Source organism: Excalfactoria chinensis, chromosome 5 (assembly GCF_039878825.1).
Source record: "Excalfactoria chinensis isolate bCotChi1 chromosome 5, bCotChi1.hap2, whole genome shotgun sequence".
NCBI lineage: Eukaryota > Metazoa > Chordata > Aves > Galliformes > Phasianidae > Excalfactoria > Excalfactoria chinensis.
This window is the reverse complement of record NC_092829.1, coordinates 39,807,777-39,828,642: the sequence shown is the minus strand read 5'-3', so window position 1 is coordinate 39,828,642 and position 20,866 is coordinate 39,807,777. Positions and strand designations below refer to the sequence as shown.

At 44.4% G+C, this 20,866-nt stretch overlaps 1 protein-coding gene across 7 annotated transcripts in view; it reads left to right on the top strand.

Annotated features, from left to right (window-relative positions):
* Nucleotides 1-20,866, top strand: part of SOX6 (SRY-box transcription factor 6) — a 393,141-nt gene that overhangs the window by 29,348 nt on the left and 342,927 nt on the right. Inside the window, exons 3-4 of one of the 7 annotated variants that reach the window (XM_072337682.1) lie at nucleotides 964-1,183; nucleotides 2,031-2,210. The gene's annotated coding sequence lies outside the window, so the exon portion shown is untranslated. Of the gene's footprint in view, nucleotides 1-963; nucleotides 1,184-1,328; nucleotides 1,476-2,030; nucleotides 2,211-6,030; nucleotides 6,542-7,229; nucleotides 7,279-8,245; nucleotides 8,361-20,866 lie in introns of those variants that run through there. The other 6 variants (XM_072337688.1, XM_072337687.1, XM_072337684.1 and 3 more) reach the window with 6 other exon arrangements.

The following is a 20,866-nucleotide window of genomic DNA, read 5'->3' as shown; positions in this document are numbered from 1 at the left end:
GCTGCTGTTCTCTTCCTTATAGCTTCCTTGTGCCTGGAGCGTGCCCAGGAATCTCCTTGTGCTGAGCCTCGCCTGCAACTTGAAGCAGTGTCACTCCAAACACTGCTTGCGGGTCTAACGGCTTATCTCTTTCTTTTTTAATTTGCCTTCTATTACGTGAATCGAGTGTAGATTACTAACCTAGCCTGTGAATCGAAATCCCCGGGAAGACTTGTGAAGTTAAACCTCTGGGAAAGCCCGGGCAGCGGGAACGGCCTGCATGTGCCCGAGGATGGGACCGGGCCGGGTGAAGCAGCGGCCCGGAGCCCTTATGGGAGCTGCGGGGCAGCGGGACAGACGGGAACGGTCGGGGCTGCTTCCCGCTGGCCGAGGATCGAGTGGGGCCGCTCCTTTCTGCCACCAAGCAGGCGGGCAGGGCTTGGCTTTTTTTCTTCACTCTGTTTTCCATTTCTAAGTCTTCAGTTCCTCCCTTCTTTCCCTCACCCGCGTGTCCGCGTGCGTGCGGGGGTCCGGGCGGCGCTCCCACGGCGGAGTTTCCCGGCCCCGCGCCCGCCGGCAGCGGATTCTTCGATGACTTTCGCGCTGCCGCTACCGCTGTTTGTTTTGCTTTGCGAAGTGCTAATCCGAGAGCCCCTTGGCAGGCGGCTGCTCTCGCTGCTTTACACGAGCTGGCCTCACGGTGGCGTTTTAAGCACGTAAACAAAGCCAAGTGAGCGGAGAGGCAAGCGTGTTTTCTAGTTTACCTTTATTAGAATAACAGTTCCGTTAATGTTTTGGATAAATCAGAACTGCCTATTAAAGGAGCTCGAGTACAGGAGCTGCGCGATGCTCTGCGTCAGTGGAAGGTGTTTGAATCTTCCCGGACAGCACAAAGCCGCGCTGAATTAGAGCGGTCTGTGTCAGCGTCACGGTGCGGTCTCACCTGAGGTTGTTTTTCTTCCCCTTCTCTCTCTCCTCCCCTAGCCTCCCAGGAGAAGTTTACAAAGAATGCGATTGAAAGTGCAAAGCGGCAGATACCGACGTTAAACTCCGGCTTGATTTCAGTATAACGATCTGAGACACGGCCCCGTGCCGCCGCCGCCCTCATTAATACAGAAGCATGCCCCTGGGACCTGAGTCACCCGGAGAGAATAAACACAATATAGAGTCATCTTACCTCCGAGCCGAGAGCGCACCGTTAGAGGTAGGAGAGGGAGAAGTGCGGCCCTCCTCCGGCCCGGCCCGGCCGCTCTGTCGCGGGGCTCCGGCAGCGCTGCTGCTACCGCCCGCCCAGCTGGGATCCGCTCCCCAGCGCGCTCCCCCCGCCCCCGGCAGGCAGTCCCCAAAGTCAGCTCAGCGCGAATCCGCGAGTCAGGGGCAGCGTTTCGAGTCAATCCTCGCTGCTGCGAATCCCCCGTGGCTTCCCTCCGCCAAAGCGTGGGACAAAATTGCCTCTTAGCCTGAGTTTTTGTCAGGCGTCGTTGGCGATCTAGCAGGTAAGGCGGCTGCTGGCTGCCAGCGATTCCCGCTGCACTTGCAGAGAGCGGCAGAAGCCGGTGGGAGTGTGGTCTGCTCTTCGTTAGGGAGGGGGGAACGGACCCTGGAGGTGATGCAGTGAAACACTTCGACTTCCTCGCATTGTGTTTGTCACAGATCACGGGCGCTCTGCTTCTGTAACATTCACTTCAAGCATTCTCAAACCCAACCGGAATAAGTTCTGATCCTCCCCTTTAGTTTACATTGGGGTTGTCAAAGGATTAAATACGTGAAACTTTATTTGACCGTGGAGTTTACAGACCCTGGGATCCCTGCGTGCTCTGGCCTTATTCTAATTCTATAGCGGTAATTACCCTTCGTTTCTTTAAGTGCAATAGATTTAGTGCCTTAGAGACTATGCACAGTTTGATTGAATTATTCATTTTTTTTTCTTTGGTGTAGACTGCATCTGGGGACTGATGTGACGTGTAGATTTTTTTTTCTTTCTTTTTTTTTTTTTTTCCTTTTTTTTCCTTTTTTTTTTTTTTTTTTTTTTTTTTTTTTTTTTTTTTCAGGAACAAAGGGAATGTGGAAATGAAAGAGAGAGGGAGAGAGAGGCTGGCAGATGTGATGAGATGCGGTGAAGGTGTATCCAGCTTGGCACTCCCACTCCTCTCTTCTCTTCTCATTGCAGCCCTGGGTGACTCTCAGGCTAACACAAACAGCTTTTCTTCCGCAGCCTGCCCTCTGTCACTGTAAGTACAACAGCCTTCTCTTATCAGCATGCAAATTCCAGCCACTCACTACCTTAGCCTGGTGTTTGCACTTTAGATTTACAGAGGGGACCTTTAAAATGAACTTTCCTAGACAGGAAGGGGTTTTCATGTCAAACTTGCTTTTATTTTTCTTTGTAAAAGTTTACGTGGTTTTCCCTTTTTCTCTCTCCCCCCTCCCCCGCCCTTTCCCCCCCCCATTTTTTTAAGGAACGGGGGTATGAAGTGGGGAGATTGTTGCTGCGGCTTTTTCCTTCACCGTCAGGGTGATGCACAGTTTCAAGTGAAATTGAAACCTCCTTGTTCCCGCTTCTGCCAGGACAATACATTGTGTTGGCAGATGACGCTCTAAAGAATTCAGAGGTTTGGGGTTTGTTCTTTTTTTTTCCCATTCAGATCTTTTGCTTTGGGCGTTACAAAATGCAAACGTCCCCTAAATTTTGACAGGATCGCCAGAGGTACTTGTTCTAGGGGAACTCACATCAGCTGATGGCGTTGCTTATGAGGATAACTGCAGGGATATGCTTTTATCTTGTCTAACAAAACTTTCTCCCAGTAGGATGAACAGACTTTAAGTTCTCCTTCAGCTTTCTCTCAGATGCTGTTGATTATCTTGCAAAACTTTCTCTGAACATCTTTAACAAGCCTATAAAAAGTCTTCATTGTCGGAGAGTGTCAGCAGAGGGAACTTTGAAATATGCCTGTTAATTGTCCGGCATTTACTGGGGGAGAGAGGGGACTTTAGAATGGGGCGAATGAGTTTTAAGGAGGAATTTCTCACCCTTTGAATCAAAACTTAAGAGACTGTTCTACCAACTCCACAGGAGTTTTGGGTTTGCTCGTCTTATCAAAGATGCACACGGACAGGTTGCTTTCCTTGTTGAACGTTGCTTTACTTTTATGTGTTTAATGAAAGAGACGGCACAAAATGCGCTGCCAGCTGTGAGCAGGTAAGTGCCCCGACGTGAACCGAGAGGCTGATTCCTTCCCTCTGTGAGGACTCAGAGCAGCCCCACATCCCTCCTCAACATCTGCCTGCGCTGGCTGCTGTGCCCGTCTCTAGCCTTAATGAAGAAAAGCGAGAGAAGAAATGTAAAATGTAGCCTCTAAATGCGTAGTAATGCTAAAAGCTAAAGCGTTTACTTGTTTCTCTGCACGTGCATACGGCGGATGTTCACTTATACAAACAAAGAGGGAAGCGCAATTATTCCTGTGCAGAGCATATACATGCACATTTGCATACAGTGCCCACGGAGCCCGCGTCTTCTACCGCGAAGTTGTAACTCCGCGGCATTGTGTGCTGCATCTGTAACTTAATTGATCGCACGGGGAAGCAACAAGCTAGAGAGTGTTAGTCGCGCTCCGCCTGGGAACGCGGGCGCATCCCTGCGGTGCCCTGCCCCAGCCGAGTGGCAGCCCCTGAGCGGGGATTTCGGGAGCGCGGAGGGATGCTTCTCTGGTTCGGATCTGGGTGGGCGGCTAAATTGTTCTGACGCCTTCCTTATCTCTCGTCCCATTGCCGCCTCGTACTTAAGAAGTTGTGCGAAGGAGGATGCTACCTTCGAGGATGTGCTTGTTATCTTTCATCTGTTTTCCTTTAAAGAAAAAAAAAAAGATCTTCCATTAACAAACCGACGGGGTAGCGAACTCGGGCGGGATGCTTCGTCCTTATATTCTGATTGCCTCTGTCTTCTTACAGAACTCGGATTTCTTGTGCACCAAAGCTACCGGTCGTGCATAAAGTCAAGGTGTTTCCTTTACTCGCAGCAGGTTTACATGCGTTAGAAAGAAAATGCTACTGACCGGGCACAGGGATTCTAACAATTAAAGATGAAAGAGGACGCAGCAGTATCTGGACAGGAAGCTATTTCCTGTTGTTAAACCCATCCCGTAGATAACTGTAGCGAGGTGAATAGTTTGAACTAGCTGTACACAGGTGAATACAAACTCGGTATTTCCAATCTAACCATTTATTCCATCTCCGAATTACAGGCTTTTAGGATCTTTTATTAAAATTGGAAGAATGTATGGGAATTAGCTGCTATGCCCTTAGCCAGCTAATTTATGAGAAAGCTTTACTAGATAAATTTCAAGTTGTTTAAACGTGCTTGTTGAATAAGACTCGATTGCTCCTTTTATTGTAGTGAAAAAATCAAATCCCTTATTAGACAGGTCCACTGTTGTGAGAGGTTCTGACTTCCAACTCTTTTATCCTGGGCTGGACCAGAGAGGGACAACAGCACCTCGGATAGCAGGGTGGGGGCTGCGATGGGCACTGCTCTAGCAGGGCTTGGAGCCTCACATCTTGTTAACAAAATGAAATAGGGCCAGATCAGGTGTGCCATCACAGTAATGCCTAATTTTCATCACGTCCTTATGAGGAGACAGGGTTCATTTGCAGGAGGGCTTCTGCTTCTCAGCTAGCCTGCAGATTTCAGCTTGTGAGAGCAGGGAAGTGAAATCAGGCTTTCTCCTCGTCTTTTTGGCCTCTATAAGTTATGAAGCTATTTTAAAATTTAAAAGTTTCTCTGTTACTAACTGTTCCAGGCGCCTTCTGGAAAATGGGGAGAAAGTGCCAAAAATACAGAGATGAATCAACACAACTTCTCTCTCTCTCATTTTGTGGGCTTGAGGTTGCTTTCCGCACTCCCATCCTAACAACAGTTTAGCCTATAGGTGTGAATAATATCAAAAGAGGCAGACGTTAGCTTTGCAGAACTGCTTGCCCACCTGATCCGCGGGCCCCTGACAGTTTGAAAGTCTCTTTTATGTTTACCTTTGGAATGTAAAAATACGGCAGAGAGACTTTCTTGGCTCTGCAGCACACTGTGCCTCTGGTTGACTCTCCTTCTTCTCCTCGGAGTTTTCCCCTTCCTGCTCTCGGATTTTCTCCCAGTTGGCACTCTCAAGGGAGCGTGAGCTCCTAAATCGGTACTCGAGACCTTGGCTGTTGCCTTTTAGCAGGGACATCTTCGTATATCGCCGCTTCTGGGAGCTCTCGGCATCACGGCGGGAGTCCGTCCGAAGTCAGCGTTCCCCCGGCCCCTACCTGCCCGCCCCTGTCAGTCGCGCTCACGTTCGTGCCTTCCTTTGAGCGCTCCGCAGAGCGGTCTGTGGGCTCCGAGCTCCTTCTGCCTCCCCTCTTTCGGGCTCCCGCAGCCCCACTCCCACCGCCCGCGTCATTTCTACTTCGGGTTTCGCTTGCTTTTTTACTCCGGCCGGGCTGTGGGATCGGGCTCCTCAGAGCACCATCTATCTATCAGCTGTCAGCGGGCTCTCGCGGAGCGCTTCCCCTCTGCGTCCCCGCCGGCCCGTCCCGCAGCCCGTCTTCCCCTTCTCCCCCTTCCCCTTCTGCTCTTTTTATTTTTTCCACCCTTTCGGGCGGCAGCCAAACGGTGCCGCTCGGCGTGTGCCGGGCAGCGGCGCGCGGGCGGGGAGCGCCGGGGTCCCCCTGCGCTCCCCCCGCGCAGCCCGCAGCTCCCCCGGCCCCCGCCTCCCCCTCTTCCGGCCCTCGCCCGTCCTCCCCCTGCCCGCCCTCGCCCCCCTCCCGGTAACTTTCTGGTACCTTTCCTCACCACTCCGGGCAATCAGTGGTCATTAGAGGAGAGAGGTTTAAGGTTTCATTTGTCTAATAGCAATGTGAGTGGTGATAGCTTCTCGGGGATGCGGCTGGCAGCCCGGGGTGATTTCACTTTCTGTTTTGTGCTCACTTTCTCTGCAGTTGTTGCTTTCCCCGCTCGCTCGCTCGCTCCCAGGCTCCCTCTCCCTCTCAGCCTTTCCTCTCCCTCTCTCTCTCTGTGTTGTCTCATCTTGCCTGTGCTGTCTGGGCGGGGGAGCCCTGCCTCCTTCTGCCTTCCTCAGATCAATGCCCTGGCCACTCACTTTCTGATGTTGCACGACGGGAAATGCTTTGAATACTTACGACATGGCCGCTCACATTGATTGCCAAGATTGACAGCAGTAACCATCGCCTTCACTTGTTTCAGGAGGGAAAAAAAAATAATAATAATGAACCTGATTGTAAGCAAATCTCCAGGCAACCCATCCGCAAACTTCTAACGATCGGGATCCTGCACATCCATGGCCCGGAGAAACACCAGCAGACTCTAGCTCATTTCTTTTCTTTTTACTTTCTTTTATTTTACCAAATTACTACCCATTTATTTCCCTCTCCCCCCTTCCATCCCTTCCCTCTTTTTCTTAATTTTATTTTTTTTATTATTATTTTTTTTTTAATGAAAATTACCGAAGCGCGGTGCAAAAAAAAAAAGGAGGCTCTCCCAGTGCTTTGTGCCACACTGGATCCCGAGGAGGTAACCAGGAAAAAACAAGCCCTATTGTGTTGTATACCTGTTGTTTGCTGTGGTGTGTAGTGCTGCGTTGCTTGGTGGCGGCGGTGGTGGTTTAATGGGTTTTCGCTGGATTTATGTCGCTTTGCAGGAGAGAATCCGGTTCCCCCTGCGCTGTCTTTAATGGGTTGTTAGTTGCAATTGAGTGAAGGAACAGCGTCCGGAGGTAGCTGTGTTGTTTGGCTTTTAGCGTTGCTGAATGCACCCCTTCCCCCTCCTCCCTCTGCACGATTATTTACTTTAATACCACGAGGTTGTTGGGTTGTTTTTTTTTTCTTTAGCAAAAACTAGTTGTAGCCTCGTCCCCGGGCGAGTTTCCGGGGCTGCGCGAGTCTCGAGGCTTAGAGATACCGAGGGACCTCAGCACCCCCAAATCACAACACTTTCTCATCCTCGCCGAGTAGAGTTTATTTTAAAATGTAGTGACAGATCAGCGCTGTATTTTAAGCTCCCCCACGGCAGGCGAACACATGGTGCCGGGAAGAGATCGTACGCAAGGAACTAACACGAGAGGGAGAAAGAGAGAGAGAGAGGGAGAGAGGAAAAATAAAATCCGAAATAAATCTTTGAGAGCGGAGCGCTGCTGTCACCGCTCCGGAGCGTTCGCGTGGGTTTCTCTTCGCGGCTAACCCCGGAGGGCACGGCATGGAGCGAGGCGACGGGAGTTCAGTGGGGCTTTTAGATTCTCCTTTAAGTTTGAGGTGGGTGAGCGCTTTGAAGTTGGCCACAACCGAGCGCCGTCCCCGGAGCGGGGAGCCATACAAAGCTGCGGGAGCTGCGGGCGGCAGTGCCGGGCTCGGCCACGGCGGGGCACTGTCCCGGGGCTCTGCGGCTCCCAGCGCCGCCTTATCTCCGCGAGCAGAGGGCTCGGATAAAGTTCTACCGAAAACTTTAACGTCGATATCGCGCCCTAATTTGTGATACACAGGGAGAGGGGAAAAGAGCACTCCATCATCGGAGCGCTCCGTTTGCGCCCGGCGAGGGGGCGATGCGTGCCGCTTTGTGGCAACGCCCGGCTCGGGAGTTCTCGCTGCCGTCGCTCTTTGCCGGAGGTCATGCAAATCGACCTTAAAAGAATGCATAAGCCATAAATTAAAATAAACCCCTAGCCAGAGGCTGATCCATAAGTAGACAATACCTAACCTGGACAAAACGGCTTCCTTTGCGAGCTGAAAAAAAGACTAGTGCCTAAACTAAATGCGAAGTAAGTTTTCAGGAAGTATTTCACTTGTTATTATTGCTGTTCTTATCCTGCCTTTAAAATAAAATAGTGACAGTTGCGCGGCGCGGCGCAGCTGTTTACAGGCAGTGCCGTAGGATCCGAGGAAGGCAAGGTGTGTCTGGCGGAGAGCTCGTGCTTTTCCTGGCGTTCGCTACCTTCGAAGCTGTTCGGATTTTTGATTGGGGATAAGCGGCCTCTTTAACCGTATAAGCAATTGAATGCTTTATCTCGAATAATGCCGAAGAGTTTACGGACAAATCTGGGTTGCCTGAAAATGTCACATGCGCGCACACAAGCTGTGTCTGTATATAATAGTCTCAGGGCTTGTTTTTTTTTCCCGCAGTTTTTGACAATTGTTCCATTCACGATCCTGAAAGGAGTCATCAGTGGGAGCTAATGAGAGAGCCTCCGCGCCTTGCCCTGCTCCGGGGAGGAGCGGGCACCGCGCTGCCGCCGAGCCGCCCGGGGAACGCGTGCACGCGTGTGGCGGCGCCGGGTCGCCCTTGCGGGAGCGCGGCTCTTAGGTGCGGGAGGGGGAACGTATAGGCGCGATGTGATCAGGTACCTACACGCGTGCGTTAATAATTGAGCTGCCAGGGAGCTGCTCCTCCGCCGGGAGAGCTTCCCGGCTCCGGTTCCTGGCTGTGCTCAACAGAGGCAAGCAGTTAACCCGCTTTGCAGCAGGGGCTGTGCGCTTTAGCAGAGCAGGGCCTTGAGGTCAATCAGAGGCACTGATCATATCGATTTGATTGCTGTCGTTGCTTTCGGCGGACCGTTTCACAGCGGTTTTTGTGTGGGGGTTTTTGTTTTTTGTTTGTTTGTTTGTTTTTCTTTTTCTTTTTCTTTTTCTTTTTTGAAGGAAGGGAAGGAGTGAAAGTGGCAACGTGAAGAGACAATTAGTGTTGTGTCTGCGTGGCGGGGGGGCTGCGGGAAGTCAGCGTGCCGGGGGCCTGGGGACGCCAGATTAGCTCTGTCCTAGGGGTGTTTCCCAAAAACACAGACGGTAAAACTTTCTGTGATAAAGTCATATATCTTCGCCTGCTGTTTGGAGATAAGGTGTGTGTTTATTAAGCTAATTTAAATAGCCTCCGGCACAGGAGCGGCACTTTGTTCCTACTGTTTTCTTTTACCCTCGTTTTAACATTTTTGGTGTTCCCATCTTCAGAGCCGGCCGTGAGGGCAGGAGAATGGTTTTATGCGGTCTCCCAGCAGGGTTTCGGGTCCAAAAATTAACGAATTTCCCTCTCCCTATTCTTGTAATGAAGTAGTTTTGAAACCTGTTTTGAGATTTCGACTTGACTTGACTTGTTTTATTGACGTGCTTGTGCCCACTCATTTAATTAAGCCATTATGCCATAAAGCAAATAGTAAGAATGAATGTGAGATATGTGTGCATAGTCTGCCATTATATACAAATATTCCTCTGGAAAAGAGGCTTTACAAACTTTTCCAGCGCACCGTGAGTTCTTTGGCAATATCTTATTGCAGGTTTTTGTTTCAAGCCTGGATATTTCGCGTGGTTCTGTTCTTGCAGTGTTACATGCGCACTCAGAGTATAAACAGCGAGCGTACCTAGCAGCTCATTCGAGTAAACCTAAGAAATAATCTATTTATAGTGAGTACATTTAAAAGAAAATAATGAGGTCATGTGGAGTATGCTGCAGTTTGAAGTAGCTCAACACCTGGCAGAAACTACGTACGCCTTTTTTTCAGACTCTGCACTATCCATAACTTTTTCTTATAATACATTCTTGTGTTAAGTGAGAAAGGCTGTTTGTAAAACAATCCCCTGGCCGGTTCCAGTGTTGGGTGAAGCTGATCCTGTAATGGCATTTTGTTTTGAACAGTTGCTGTAGTTGAAGTTCCCTCATAAGGTAAGGTGGCACTGGGTCTGAAAGGAGGTCCAAATGCCACATTTATAATTAGACTGCCAATTCAGCACATTGTATCTATTGCTATACAGGGATATACTGCTGTGTCTGGTCTCTCAATAGACTGTATTCAGAATTAGCCAATTCAACCGCTTCAACTTTGGAGTCAAATTTAGAATAGGCAATGAGAGAAGGAAAGAAGGAAAACAATAATGCTTTCTTTTTTTCCTCAGCTAGCTATTAAAAGCCAAAGAATATACGGAAACCGAACCAGGCACTGTACTTGGAACCGGTGCCCCGAGAGCGGCCCGGCCAGCATCGCCTGCAAGCCCAGTCGAAGCGCGCTCCTCCGGGGGGAGGGGAAGGTGAGCCCCGGGCACGGCTCCCAGTGCTATCCAGGCCGCTGCCCGGGCCGCCACCATGCTCCTGCGGCAGGAGGATGGAGGGGGGGGAGGGAGGCGGAGGGATGCAGCCCTGCCCCGGCTGCGCTGCGAGGCCTGGCCGAGTGCCTGCTGCCGCCGGCTGGAGCAATGGGAGGGGGACCCGGCGGCCCCTGCTACGGGGCGACCCGTGCGGGCGGCCAGTGGCAGCGCCCTCCCGGGGGCTGCGGCGGCTGTGGCAGAGGCGGCCTCTCGGGGCCGCGGGTTTGGGGGCTCCGGCCGTTGGTGTCTGCGCTCTCTGTCCCCGGGTTTCAGCTCCTGGCCTCTTCTCTCCTGGCATACTTTTTGTTTCACTCCCTCTGATTTCTCCGGCCTCCTCCCCCAGAACTTGAATTCATTAAGTGAAGAGAAAGTAAGAGGCCCTTTGCTCTGCAATCTTGCATCCTCTGCTAAATGCATTATTGTCTCTCTTCTTTGCAGTTCCACTCTGCTTCAGTACTGCTGAGAGACTAACTGGGCTGCCTCGAAGCTCACTTGGTTCCCTTTTCAGCTGTATCGTTGGGTGCAAACTAGTGGCATGCGTACAACACATAGTGCAAAGGGAGTCAGACAAGACGGCTGTCTCCGCTGCACGTTACTGATTCTCTGCTGAACTTATGTAACTTCAGTTTTTTCTTCTTACGTTTACACCCTAGTGAAAGTGAGAAGAGAAACCAAGTGGAGCCTGTCAGTTTCCTTCATTAGACCGTCAGTGCCTGACCTGTAGAAAGGAATAACTGATGTCCAAAGTGAGCTGCCTTCGCCTGTCATGTTGATTTTATTGACAACTGGGGACTGCTGGTGCTTGTTCCCTAGCCAGCAGTTCTTAATATATGACCAACAATTGCTAGTGGTTGCTTCCAGTTGAACTTCTTTTGTGAGGTGGGACAAAATGCCTTTGGAGATGTTCTTTGCATCTTTGATCATTTTTTCAGTTGAATGTGTCCATGTACATCTGCTGTTCTTAGAGGCCTTGATGTATACCGTGCTAATAGAGGGCAGAGCTGTGCAAGAGGACAGCAAGACCAAATATTTTGTTCTCAGTGGGCAGGAGAAAGTTTCTTTAGTCATGACCTTATATCTGCTAAACACTATAATCACCTAGGGAGATATCACTTCAGGAAGCATATCCATTAATCTTTTACACTCGGTTTGATTTCACCCTTAAAAGTGCGTGGATCACACTGAAAAGGCTTCTGTCCATTTATTTATTTATTTTGTGGAACAAAAATCGCTGGAGAAGCAGTGATGCACTTTTCTTTACACCCTGTACGGTGGGGTGATGTATATTTCTCTTTCCATAGTGTGACTTGAAAGATCAGTGGGCTTGTTTGGCAGAGGTTGTGTGTAATGACTAATGTTTTTAAAGTTATGTAAATAGGGGTGTTTGTGTATATATAAGCTATGTCAGCTGAAGTGATACAAGGACATATTTTTAAAACATTTCAGTTAATATAGTAAATCAAGGAGACAGGGCTTTGAAACATTTCTACATGATGTCAGAACCTGTGAGAGAAGTACTGCTGTGTGATGTGTTCGGTAGCTCTCATACGGCGTATTCGTCGAGTAGCAGCGAAACACACAGGTGCACGTTCCAAGTTTTTGACTTAGCTGATTCCTATTTGTCTTTTTTTTCCCTTTCAGTGTCTTTATTTATTTATTTATTTTAACTATACACTGTTTTCTGGTTTTGTCCCCTTAGGTAGAAGAGCAACAATAGAAACTTTAGGAGACTTATTCCCAAAACATAGAAACCGGATTTCCTTTTATTTTAAATGGTCTATTTGGAAATCTTCAGATACATGGCTGATATCTTATTGCAGATCATGATACCATATTGCATAAACAGCAATTGTAAACAACCGTATTGTAAACAAAATTCAGATAAATCTTGTCATTAGGAAGGTGGCGTACAAAGCTGGTCTGATGTCTATGTGAAACACATGTATGTTTGCTTAAACATAGATCTTTGCAGAAGGGAGAGCTCTGATAGATGCATTTGCCGTAAAGCAGCTGATTTCTGCTGTGATAAAACTGGATGATTACACATTCCCAAAGCCTTTTCAGCGCACAAGTAGGTGTTCTTTTAAGGCATTATTCTGTGGCAACAAACAAATATTTGTGACATCATTGTGAGAGATTTCCTGCCAATTTTGAGTTTACTGTCTTTCAAAAAGTCTGGAGTTCTTTGGCACTGGCGAAACTGCTGCACATACCCATCGTATATTCAAGTATTCAGTGAAGTTTTAAATAATTCTCTTTCAATTAGTACAACAGGAACCTGAAAAAATGGATTTTCTCTTAAAGAAACAAGAATCTGTACATAGACATTTCTTTCCTCCTCTTGTATATTTTAACATCCTCGTATCAGTTTTATATTTACTGTTTTGTCTCCTTAAATTAAGAAGAAAGAAAACAGTAGCAAGAGTTTGAAAATCATTGCTTGGAAATGATTTTAATCAAATATTTCTTGAGCTTTGTGAATTGGCAGGAGTAATATAAAATTAGATGTATTGGTAAACTGGGCTAATCAGAGTCATTCATTTATAGTGGAGAATAAATATCTATCAATTGATGCTTTTTTGAAGTCAGGCAAAACATTCCATCAAGTTAATGTGTTTAAGGGTATCATATCAGGCACAGGCAGGTACTAGAAGTGATGAAAAACAGATAACCTGCAACAAAATGATTTACAGATGGGTCATTATCTTCTATAGAGAGGTTACACAGATCATATTCTTTATAAGAAGAGATTGTAATTTTATAGAGCTAGGAGGATATTCTGAATAGATTGGAATATTTAATGCTTTCTATGTGACACGTGGAATTTGTCAAAGTCAAAAATTCTTAGCTTCCTTATAGGCAACATATTGATATAAGATACCAAACGCCCTACTTTTGTATTTGAAATATTCTTTCAGTTTATTTTGGTTGTTTGATAAAGTAAAGCTCGGATATGTTTTGCTTCTTTCTTTGTGAACCTCATAGGGTATACCTTTAAAATATGCACAAAAATGCTATGTATAAATTAAAAAAGAAACAAAAAACACACAAAATAAGATGGCAAATTTAACATTGAGGACTTTTTTTTTTTTTTTAAATTATTTTTTAATTTCAGGATCTATTTTTATACACTGAGTGCCCAAGTTCCATCTTTTCTATTGGTGGTAAGATGGGGTGTCACTTAAATATTTTTATCTTTCTTTCTGAGCTAGACTGAAAGGTGTAGTCAGTTGTTTTCTCTGGTTGTCTGATACAAGGCAACAGGAAAATCTAAAACCTCAGAGGTGAAGTATTGATTTGATTCCTAACTGCAAATCCTTCATATCATTGCTCAAAATACCTAACTTTACACCAATATTATCCATTCTTTTTATAGTGACACTGTGCTTAGTAAAAAACTTCTAAGCACTGAGGTCAGGTGTTGAGATTGGATTCTAGTTTATTTTTTATGAATCAGATAAAGATTTCTGTGCATGAGACTGTATGTGAAGATGAGAGAACAAGAACATTTCCATATCAAAGGCAATATATCTGAGGCTGCATAGTAATTAAAATGCAGTGGTTTGGACTGTGTGCACTAGCACTTACGCAGAGCGTTGTTGGGACCTTGTGCAGCATGCAGGCGGTTGTCTCTTGCATACTTCTAGAAATATACTTATAATTTTGTACAAACATTTATGCCAGTCCACACTTTTCTGTGGATAATTTGTATTTCATCCAAACCATTCAAAGTAGAAGTTATTTTTTGAGCAACCCCCTCATTATGGCTTTTGTGCATCAACTATTTTTATTCTGGTTGTTTGTATTTCCTCTTACCAGAATGATGGCTTGTTTATAGTAGGGCTTTTTTTTGTGTGTGTATGTGTGTGTGTTTCTCTAAGACCCCTTCCATATACCACTGAAATTTTACTACTTGCTTGAAATATCTTTTATTGGAAACAAAAAAAGAGATAGTATTTTTGTGATTTATTGAAGATAGGATGATTTCTTACATACCATACTTTATGGCGAATTAGAAGCATGTGCAGGAAATAATAATTTTAATGATAAGATGCATTACTTATCCCAACTAACTGTTACACAGCATAAGGAGAATTAATACATAATGTCCAAAGACCTACTTGTGAGGAGGGGGATGAGAATCAGCAAAACACATTGCAGGGTGCTCCCTATCTGGATGTTCTTTTCTGGAATAAATGTGACTTTAATTGCCCTTGTGGAGAGCTGTTCTGGAAGGGCTGCTGTTGAATTGTTTACTTTGTCAACTGTATTGGTCAGTGTCCCAGTGCGGAGGAGGCAGTGACTGCGGCAGATTTCCTCATTACTCATAGAAACTTGTTCTACAGAGGCTATCTGTTAATGCTCCAAATCTATTGAGGTGAAGCTTTTGGGAAGTCTTCATGTTTAAACAGATGTTTGTACTGTGGAAGTTTTGCATTTAGGTGATCTTGCAATCTCGCTTCATTTTGCCTAGTTTTAGATTACAGTTCATGTACGAGTATGTGAGTACTTTGTGCTATAATATCACACTTTCAGAGGATGTTAAGCATGCTTTTTAAATCTGTATTATTGTTGTGGATGGGCTTGTTAAACTGAAATCCTGACCAGTTGTGGTTAGTAAAAACCCATGGTATTTTTGCACAAGTAGGGGGGTTAACCTCAATGTCATGGCCTAATTCCAGCTAAGATAGGATGTAGTTGCCCATCTACATTCTTCTTATAGTTTTAACTGGCTCAGTTAATCCTTACTTCCTCTCCTAAATGCAGTAGAGAAGCGTGCTAAGGATACTTGCTACATTTTGCCTTAGAAGTACCAAATCCAACTATTGAAGTAGTAGGTGGAAGTAGATAATGGATCGTGCTTTGATAGCTGTCTGGATAAGAAGAGTTTCATATACCTGTCTGGCTAATTTTTATTAGAGGGAATGCTTTTAAGGATTTGATATACTATACTAATATATAATATACTTGAATGTTGAGCTGCATAAGAGAATTATTTTGTTCACATGGGGCTGTTTTAGCTGTCATAAACAAGTGTGACTCCATTTCCTGAAGTTGAAGAGTTCCATTTTACTCCAAGCCATCATTGTGTTCATTAGGATATGGTCCAATTTCTTTAGAATTCAATGGAAAGACCCTTCTGTGACTATTCTGGGAGGCAGGAGATGCATCTGCAGGCCCTGTTTGCATTCAGTGCAGTGTAGAAAAGTACTTGCTTTGGTTTCAGTTAGGATGTAGTCAGATTCATCTGCATGAGGTTGCTTATGGCTATAGGATGATACTGACAGCAGTTCATCACGTGTCAACTATGTACTAGATCATATGTTTCCCTACACAGACTTTTCTAGTGGGTTTTCTGCTCAGAGCGTGAGCCTTCCAACTGTTGAATTTCTGTAAATGTGGAGACTGTGGTTATGCTTTTTCTTTCTTGCTTTCTTTCTTGCTTTCTTTATTTCAGATACCCCTGACCTGATGAGTTATATCTTCCTTCAGATACTTTCTTCTTTCTTTTCTTTTTCTTTTTTTTTTTTCCTTTTCTTTTTCTTTTTCTTTTCCATTTCTTTTTTCTTTTTTTTTTTTTCTTTTTTTTTTTTTTTTTTTTAATTTTTTCCCTGCTGCTTAGGTCACTACAATAAGAACATACTTTATTTAACCTTTACTGCAAATAAATGGTAGGTGTACCCAAGTAGGTATGTTTAAACATATTTTTTTTAGTTGTGTTTTTTTTTTTTTTTTGTTGTTGTTGTTATTTGTGGGTTTTTTGTTTTTTTTTTTTGTTTTTAAATGGTAACTGCATTTATTTTCATGGCTTGTCCAAATGGTCAACAATGAATTCCTAGAAAAACTCTGTCATTCTGATAGCATTCTATAGGTGTTAGCACCCATTATACCGACTGTTCATTCCTTGTAGAAGTTATGGCACCTGTGGTATTTCATTTTGAAAGTAATAGTGGAGTCTCTTCTTTTATTTCAAAGCAGGTTAGATATGATCAGTTTTTCATCTTGATTTTCTGGGCTAAATGGTGTAGGAATGGGATGAGGGCTATGTGGACTGTAAGGACTAAGTTTAGAGAACTGTACAGGATGCAAAAACAAAACAGACCAGAGGTCAGGAAAGAAGGGCCTTGCTACCTGTTGTCCAGGAAAAAGGAGTAAGGTAAAACTTTCTCCTTTCTGCTTATTGGCCAGACAGCAGATCTTTTGGACTCTTAATGATGTTATTTATGTACTTTTATTACTTTCAGAGCACACCAAGTTCCAAATCTGACTATGTACTTGCTTGAGAGGAAAGGAACATTTCCATGCTGTAGGATCTGCCTAATTTGCAGCTGAGTGGGAAGTGAATTTGCCATCTTGAGGTGGAACAGTGTGCTAATACTGGCTATTCTGCTATCTGGCTACTTTGACTTGGAGAGCAGATGCCTTTCTATTTCAGAGCAGTATTGTTGCTGCAGGTAAACAAGTCCCAGACTCCTTTTGTTCTTCAAGAAATACTACTGCAATTTGGGTATAGATTAGTTTATGCTTCACAATGCCATCGTACTTGCTCACTGTATGCTCAGTGTTCCTGAGGGATGGCATGTTTCAAGCAGCCTCCCATAAGGGACAGCGATCCCCCTGACTTCATCCCTTGCTGCCTCTGTATACAAGCTTATAGAGGTGTGACAGAGCCAGACCAGGCTTGTCTCTTGCTCAATTGCAATGCTCAATCTAGACTTCAAAGAACCACATCTACTGAGTACTCAAGTAGTTGAGTGGGCTGTCCTTCCCAGCTTTGCAGATCTTCCCTCAGCCTTTGGTACAAAGCCTTAACTCATGTTTCCTCTCCTTTTTCCTTGCTCAGTGAAAACTCTCCTCTAATTAGCGATGTTAGTGGAGATACATTGCCATGTATTCTAGCGCAGATATGGTGTCAGATATTGTGTGGAGTGAGTGGGTGTGCCCTCTAACAGTTGATCTTAAAACACCACTGTGTGACACACTGTGATGGGAGTGGGATCAAATTATTGTCTGGAGGTCAAGATGATGCCCTAAAAGTGAAAGACATTTATTCTTCTGGGCATTATATAGAGTATTTTCAGGGAAAGAGAAAAAATGTATAGGAGGGAGAAGGCAGATGAGGTAATCAAAGAGTAGTTACTGAGAATTTGGATTAATTACTGAGTTTTTGATTTATTAAGTCCACCCTTGAACAGACTGAAATCCAGTTTCTTTTTGAGTACAGATTCATAGGAACTTTTGAGTTGGAAGGGACCCTTAAGAGACCCCATCTAGTCCGACTCCTGCAGTGAACAGGGATACCTACAGCTGTATTGGGATGCTTAGAGCCCTGTCCAGCCTGACCTTCAGTGTCTCCAAGAACGGAGCTTCCACCGCCTCTCTGAGCAACCTGTTCCATTACCTCACTACCCTTACTGTAAAAACATTTTCCTTACCCAATCTAAATCTTCCCTTTTTAAATTTGAAACTATTTCCCCCTGTCCTTTCAGAACAGATCCTGCTAAGGAGTCTGTCCCTTTTCTCCTTATAGGTTCCCTTTAGATACTTAAAGGCTGCAATTGGGTCTTCCCAGAGCCTTCTTTTCTCCCAGCTGAATAGCCCCAGCTCCCTAAGTCTGTCCTTGTAGGGGAGGTGTTCCATTCCTTGGATCATTTTTGTGGCCCTCCTCTGGACGTGCTCCAACAGGTTTACATCCTTCCTGAATTGAGGACTCGTCTGGACCACAGCATTCACCAGCACAACGTAACTGCACAGAGTATACTGAGCACAAGCAACTCAGTATTCTGCATAATGTGACCAAAAGGAAAAGGAACAAGAGGGAATTGTTATGCTGCATTGTATGCAAGGATGATCTCTCACAGAAGTGCAAGCTTCAAGGTATAAGCTGTTTCTGATCCTACTTCTGATGGATTTTTTTCTTTTTCTTTTAATAAAAATGACACAGAATTGATTAGGATAACAGATGAAACAGTAAGAGAAAAATCCAGCCCCAATTTGTATTTGATTTTTGCATTCCTCTTTTGGAAGACTATATTTCATTACTTCAGCATGGGATGATTAGATAAAGAAGGTGAATGCTTGTTCCCCCTCAGACTGTCTATGTGTGGCTCCCACATGATACTTCCTGTCTTTGTCATATTGTCTCTTTAGTGTCAATAGCAACTAGATGCAAATCAGCATGGCATCTGCTAGTTTATTTTCAGCTGACCGGACTAAACAGCAGATATGGAATTTATCACCAGGAGGCTCTGACCTCATCACAGACAAGTGGCATTCCCACAAGTAGGTAATGAAGCACCCCTATTGAGTGTAGCTAAAGTCCAAATCCTCAGTAGAGTTATTATTAATTCAATTTAAACAGCTCTCCCTAACTTTAAAGTTGTCCCTTGATTTTTTTGTTTTTTTAAATCCACTCACTGTTGTAGCTGGAACAGCAGCTGTTGCTGATCTCTGCTGATGTCACACTGTGCTGAATTGGGCCTTCTTGAATGTGTGTGGGAGAAAAAGATGGGACGAAAAAATAAAAGGAGAGGAGGAGGAGGGGAAGGGATGTTAAAATCCAAAGATGGGAGAGAAGAATGAATGCATTAACTGAATAGTAACTGTGATGCTCTTATTGCTGTTGAGCATATGTAGAGAATTTCTACAATCAGATAGTATTTGGTGATAGATTAATACATTAAAATTATTACAAATTCTCCACACAGATGGTGTAAAGCTTGAATGTATCTTCTTAGAAGATAGCAAGATTTGCTATCTTCTTAGAAGATAGCAAGCAGTGGTCAAAGAAGTCCTCTTCGGTGCTTAGTATACTTCAGATTAAGCCCTTATTTCTTTCTTATTGCTCATGAAGTTGTTCACAAGTACTGTGAGATGCAGGTTATTTGCCTTTGCTATCTGAGAAAAGGCAGGCTTCTGGACAAGGCTTAAGTTGAGATGTTTGGTCACTTTTGTATATTTTAATCAGTCTTGAATGTGTAGATGAATATAATCACACTGTTGGTATGAACAGCTTTCGGACAATTAGTTAGAACCTTAAACACTTTGGTGCTTTACTGTTCTTTCCACTAACTGCGTGATAGCAAATATTGTTGAAAGACTTTATGGATTCTAAATAATGAGTATAAATTAGTAATCCAAGTACACTTATACACTGACTTGTGGTTTGTATGTTGAATGTGAAATTGAATGGCATATTATGTCTTTAGAATAGTTGTGAGTGGAAGAGTGATAGCTTTTTGATCTTGTTAGCAATCAAGACTTAGCTTACTTGAAGTAGCTAAAAGCAAAGCAGAAATGAAATAGATGCTTTGGAACCTGAAGTGATCGGTTTTTGTGGATGGGAAAGGAGAGAAGGAATGAGGGGAGACAAGGGGAAAAAATAGAAACAAAGAGGACAGAGTGAGAACCAAAGTGACAGAAAACCTAGGATGTGCAGGGGCAGAAGAACTAGATTTTAGTCTTCCATTTGTGCATGTTTGTCTGAGCTGGACTCTCTGCTCCATTTTTAAATAACTAAGATCCAGGCTGACCAGCCAGTTGTGTTGGAGGGGCAGCAAATGGGAAACCAGTCTAAAAAGAAGAGAAATAGAAAACTTCATCATGAGAGGCACTGAGCTACTGAAACTAATGTGGAAAAACCTATAGGTTCTCCATGTCTCCCCTAGGAGTATCCACACTTGGTGGGATCATCTGTTGCTATGGCTTGACTGAGTTAATGAGCACATAAAAACGTGCCATAGTGGATGGGATTTTTTTTTCTTGGTGAATGCAGTAGACTGGGTCTTCCTGTAATAATCTTCAGTCTAGCTAAAACTGCTAGATATGTCAATTGACTGGTGACTTTAGGGTTGCTCCTTTAGCAGACTGTGCATGTTTTCCAATTCATTCTTATGCTACAATATTATATAGCTGTCCAAATGAGGCACTGCAGGCACTATGTGCAATAAATAGTCTTCCTCAGCTTTTCAAATCTTGTTTCAGACATGAAGGTGCATGTGGTTATATTTCTTTGAAGTTTCTGTGTGCACATCCTCACACAATTAGTATGTTAGTATCTCTGAAAATTCAGATTATAATAAAATGCCTTTATTTATATTTACAAATATTTGTTATGCATTTTCTTTTCCTTTTTTTTTTTTTTTTTTGCAAATGAAGGCCTAAAAAAAAAAAAGGAAAAAAAAGAAAAACGAAAGAGAGAGAGCATAACCCCATTTGCACACAGATGAAAGGCTGTTTTAACATCAGTCATTACTTGCTTGATGTGAGAAATTAATTTATTTGCATTTTGCTCTTCTGCTTGTAAGAAAGCATGCTAGTTGTCAAAGCCAGTTTTCATAGGTCATGCTTGGGCCTTGGTGGTGCATTCCAGAGCTGTGGTAAAGGCAATAGCTGGAAAAGAGGCTCTTGTCTGTGGGAAGTCATTGACAGCCATGAGCTACCAGTTCTCCAGTGCTGAAGCCATAACAAATAGCATCAGATGTGTGAATAGCAGTTTGTCTCTTATCACAGTTTTTATCTTAAAATAAATACCAGTGGTGAGTTGGATTGTCTGCATTTATTCCCAGTAATTCAGGCAATCACTGCCATTAGATTCACCAACACATATTCAGGGTTTTATTTTTCTGTTTTTTGGTTTTTTTTTCCCCTCAACCAGACAAAATGATGGTCTTTGGTCCATGGTCTTTGATCCTCTTTTTAGGCCTGAGGTACAATAATTGGGAGCTTTTGTTGTTGTTTTTTGACATCCTCAAACAAACAAATGCTGCAGTGA